This window comes from Mirounga leonina, unplaced genomic scaffold, assembly GCF_011800145.1.
Source record: "Mirounga leonina isolate KUSES-001 unplaced genomic scaffold, KU_Mleo_1.0 Mir_150, whole genome shotgun sequence".
Lineage (NCBI taxonomy): Eukaryota > Metazoa > Chordata > Mammalia > Carnivora > Phocidae > Mirounga > Mirounga leonina.
The window spans coordinates 25873717-25879060 of record NW_023270374.1 but is presented as its reverse complement, the minus strand read 5'-3'; the positions used below and the strand labels follow the sequence as shown (position 1 = coordinate 25879060).

General features: G+C 45.0%; 1 non-coding gene across 1 annotated transcript; it reads left to right on the top strand.

Annotated features, from left to right (window-relative positions):
• Positions 1-4099: 4099 nt before the first annotated feature.
• Positions 4100-4206, top strand: LOC118011618. The gene has a single exon (XR_004679500.1). It is a non-coding gene; the product is annotated as a U6 spliceosomal RNA (small nuclear RNA).
• Positions 4207-5344: the final 1138 nt, after the last annotated feature.

Sequence of the window (5344 nt, the reverse complement as noted above, 5' to 3'; positions counted from 1 at the left end):
GAGGTGCAAAGGCCTAGCCTCCAAAGCCTAAAATGGGTAGAACCTCAGTAGAGGGCTAGGAGTAGAAGGGAAATAACATCTCCTCAGTACTTAACTGTGTGCTAGGCATTACAGCAGATGCTCGGCAGCATCAAAAATGGTGACGAGCCCAGACCTTCACATCCAAACAGACCTGGGTTTGAATACTGACTCTGCCACTTGTGAATTATGTATCCTTGGGCTTATCCCTTGCCTCTCCTGGCCTCAGTTTACTCTTTTTTTTACAACAGAAATCTTAACGTTTCCAGTCTCTCAAGGCTTTGGTGCGAATTAAACAGAAAAATTATATGTGGCACATATGGTGAGCTGGCTACCCCCAAATGGTTTACAGCCTCCCTTGCCAGGAAGGCTGCCTTGATTTCCTAGGGTCCCTAGGAGGTAGGGTTGCCCATACAACCTAGGTGACAGAGTTCTGGCTAGTGATATGTAAGTGAAAGTTGCTTGGTGTTACTTATCTGATAAGTATTTTTTTTTAATTTTATTTATTTATTCATGAGAGACACAGAGAGAGAGAGGCAGAGGGAGAAGCAGGCTCCCAAGGAGCAGGGAGCCCGATGCGGGACTCGATCCCAGGACTCTGGGATCATGACCTGAGCCGAAGGCAGACGCTCAACCATCTGAGCCACCCAGGCGCCCTGATAAGTATTTTTTTTAATTCAAGGATAATTAACATACAGCGTTATATTAGTTTCAAGTGCACAATATAATGATTCAACAGATCTATACATTAGTCAGTGCTCATCACGAAAAGTGTACTTCCAGAAAAGTTGTGGGGTTTTTTTTTTAGAGCCAGACAACTGGCATTCTTCAGCCTTTCATACTGACCCTGTGTTCTGCCTAGAACACAGGTGTGATGCAGAGGTATAGAAGCTATCCTGAAATCTTGAGAACAAAGACTGACTTGATAAGAATGATAAAGCAGAAAAACAGAAAGAGCCTGGGTTCCTCCAGACTTCTTATGCGAGATAAATGAAGCCCGATATATTCATGCCACTGTTACTTCTGATTTTTGCTTCTTGCCACCAAGCACTTCTGACTCAGCATAGCTGGTTCATTGTAGTACTCAATAAACACTACCTTTGTTATTTTGCCTATGTTACTTTTCATAATCATAACCACCTATGCTGTATTATTTTTTAAGATTTTATTTATTTTGGGCGCCTGGGTGGCTCAGTTGGTTAAGCAACTGCCTTCGGCTCAGGTCATGATCCCGGAGTCCCTGGATCAAGTCCCGCATCAGGCTCCCTGCTCGGCAGGGAGCCCGCTTCTCCCTCTGACCCTCCCCCCTCTCATGTGCTCTCTCTCTCTCAAATAAATAAATAAACAAAAAATCTTTAAAAAAAAAAGATTTTATTTATTTTTTTGAGAAAGAGAGAGTGTGAGTGGGAGGGACAGAGACTCTAAAGCAGACTCCGCCCTGAGCGCAGAGCCCAATGCAGAGCTCAATCTCACAACCCTGAGATCATGACCTGAGCCAAAACCAACAGTCGGATGCTCAACCGACTGAGCCATCCAGTCACCTCTATGCTGTGAGTATTATTACCCTCAGTTTAGAAGGGAGAAAGTCAGACCTCTTCCCAGAGTGGGTTATGAAGTTTCAATGAAATGGGTAGCCATAATAACAGCAAACATTTATCAGCATTTGCTATGTTCCTGGCACAGTTCTAAGTGCTTCACAAGTATTAACTCACTCCTTACAGCATCCCTGGAGGAAAATGTTATTATTATTCCCACCTAACAGATGAGGAAACTGAGAGCAAAGAGGTTAAGAGACTTGCCCAAGGTCATACAGCTAGCAAGTAGCAGATCCAGGACTTGAACTCAGCAGTTTTAGGGCAGTGCCTGGCATCTGGGGATGTGTGTGTGTGTGTGTTGGGGGAGGGGTGCATGTGTGTGTGTGTGTTTTAATTAGAAAAAAAGAATGTAGCTCATACAAGTTGTGACTTGTCTCAAGCCACACAGCTAGGAGGAGGTGGTAAATTTGAATCCAGGATTTGGACCCATGTCTGGATGACTCCAGATCCACATCATTAAGGGGATCCCTGTGGGTGAAGAGGTGTGTGGCCTGTAATGTTGAAGAGTCACATATATTTGCATCATGATGAGAGGCTATGCAAAGAAAAAAGCCTTGAACCATCCTCAAGGTTGCTGCCCCATCCAGATGAAGAACCCAAGGCTCAGAGAGGGAACATGACTCGCCCAAGGTCATCCAACTAGAAAGGGGCAGGGCTGGGCCTGGGATCCATGGAGCTCTACTCCATAACTATGGGGACATAGAGGCTGAAGGAAGGCTGTTCATCCCTGATCATAATGAGCCTTGAAGACAGAAACGTAGTGGCAGCAAGTGACAACCCAGCCATTATTTATATTAATTAAGGGGGCATTAAATCGAAGGGACGCACATAGCTCTTCAGTTACCAGCCAGTGCTCTGACAGCCTCACTCTTCTCTGTAAGTCCAACTATGCTTGCGTGGGGTGCAGAGAGCGGCCCCTCACACTGACTCTCTACTAAAGAGCTTAATTGTCCGAGAGAAAATACCAGCAGTCCTGCCCAGCTCCGGGCAAAGCTGCAATAAACTAATTGAAATTAAATGGCTTGGATCTCAGAAGGCAATGGGACACCGGTAGGGAAATATAGAGTATCTATTCATTCAACAAATATTTAATTAGCATTTTTATGTGCCAGCCACAGTGCCATAAACTATAAATATGGCAAAGGCCAAAGCAGGTAAAGGCCCTGCCTTCATGGAGATTATATTTGTAGGAGGATTGAAATCTACCCTCTACAACTCATAGGCACACACACACAAAAAGTATATGTTGCTTTTTATAAGTGACTTAATTTTTTTCTTGTGTCTCCCCTATTATTAAGAGAGAAAAATAGAAACTTGGTTATTAACAGTACCTTAGTCTCTGCCAGTTGAAAACAGTCTCATGTAAGTATTTAGTATCTTTTGAGTTAAGGGCTCATCTTTCTTTTGACACCTACCCCTTCCTCAACTCAAGGTGGCATATGGGTGTCAGCCAGTCCATACATGGATCCTTGTGCTATCCTCTGGGACAGTTACCTAAGAGGTCGGGAGACAGTATGTGGACCCATATGTGGCCCATCCTCCCCTCCCCACTGATTCAGTGGGAGGGTGGGAAACCCCAGGATACCAGGGCATAGAGGAAGGAAGACCCATCTGTAGCCAAAAGCCAGAGCCCTCCCATATCTCCTCAGCATTCACCTCCATAGTCCAAGATGATTACTACAGCTATGACCCAAAAGACTCAGTTACAGGAGCACGCTTGGCCCACACACCAGATAACGTAGCATTACTGGTGATGATGCCCAATATCCTTCAACCAATTACAGATGGGAAGTTGATGGCTACCAGCATCCTCACCCATCATGTGGGACAACTCAGAAGGGTGTTCTTGTCTCCCAGAGTTCCCCAGTGGGATTAGCTCCAGTTGCCCACAGTGGTAAATTACATGATCACACATAATTCATTGGCAGCCTTTCCTTCGCTGTCTTGCTCCCCACCCTACCAACAGTGTTTCTTGAGATCATTCCCCAAATTAACCACTTGGTCTCAAATTCTTGTCCCAAGGTCTACAATGAGCAAACCCTAAGGCACCATCCATTTAATTGCTTTTAAGTGTCATATTAGGTGATGATAGATAATAAGCCAATATAGCAGAAGCCCCTTTATCTCATGCTGTCAAGACAGATATTTGATCAGTGCATCAAAAATATTAGTCCAAATGTGGATTAATTATAACATATGATACATATATACCTCAAACATTTTCATTTGGTTTAAAATAAATAAATGTACAGATGACAATCTTTTTTTTTTAAAGATTTTATTTATTTATTTGACAGAGAGAGAGAGAGCGAGAGCAGGAACACAAGCAGGGGGAGCAGGAGAGGGAGAAGCAGACTCCTGCTGAGCAGGGAGCCCAATGCGGGGCTTGACCTGAGCCGAAGGCAGACGCTTAATGACTGAGCCATCCAGGTGCCCCAGATGCCAATCTTTTGACAGAGGACCAATCTTCAGAAAATTCAGCATTAGTGCTTGCTTTGGCAGCACATATACTAAAACTGGAACAACACAGAGAAGATTAGCATGGCCGCTGCACAAGGATGACACACAAATTCGTGAAGCGTTCCATATTTTTGTGCAAGACTAATGAATCACAGACCTGTACCCCTGAAACAAATAATACATTATATGTTAATTAAAAAATTTTTAAAAAGAAAATTCAACATTACTCATGAAGGCTTCAGGATGAGTAGAGATATACCTGGAGAGAACTTTAAGAGGCAAGGAGATGACAGAAGGGAATTAACTGGCGGCTTGGCAGAGCCAGCTCTAGGACTCAAGGCTGTGAGTTCCAACCCTCATGTTAAGGTCGAAATGACCCCAAGCTTCAAGCAGTCACAATTACAGGGAAGCTGGCCAGGAACGAGCCCTCCCAGGGGCCCAGGGACAGTGGGCAACCATATTTCCCAGCACCACTACCCCAAAGAGGTGGGCAATTACTGTCCAGTCCAGTTTCACATCCCAGGACAGCTACCCTGGTGGTGTTTAACCTGCCCCAGCCAGTGACCCACAGAGATCAAATACAGAGGGCCCTCAAAGAGAGTATGAGCTGGAACTGCCTTCCAGAATAGTGTGTTATTTTATAACAGGGTCACAGGACATCCATATGGGAAGTCTTCCAGATCACCTCACCCCCTGCCAGTGTATAGATGGGCTTCCTAAGGTACAGATTAAGGAAAGGGCTTGTTACCAACTTTACAGTTCTCATAAGGAGCACTATAGTTCATGCAAACTAAAGTGGTTTCACGGTTCCCAATGGTTTCCCCAGTGGCCATGCAGTGCTCCCCATCTTTATTCTGGAAATGAAGTCCTGGTGGTTAGTCCAGGCCATGAGCATGTGACTCAAAGCATACCAGTTAGGGGGCACCTGGGTGGCACAGTCATTTAGGTACCGGACTCTGGGTTTCCGCTGGGGTTGTGATCTCAGGGTCTTGAGATCCAAACCTGTGTTGGGTCCCATGCTTAGCACGGAGTCTGCTTGAGATTCTCTCTCCCTCCGCCCCCCCCAAAATAAATAAATGTTTAAAAAAACAAAAGGGGGGTTCACCTGGGTGGCACAGTTAAGCATCCGACTCTTGGTTTTGGCTCAGGTTGTGAGATCGGGCCCCAAGTTCTCTCTCCCTCTCCCTGCCCCTCCCCCTGTGTGCTCTCTCTCTCTAAAATAAATAAATATATCTTAAAACAAACAAACAAACAAAAAACAGGCCAGTTAG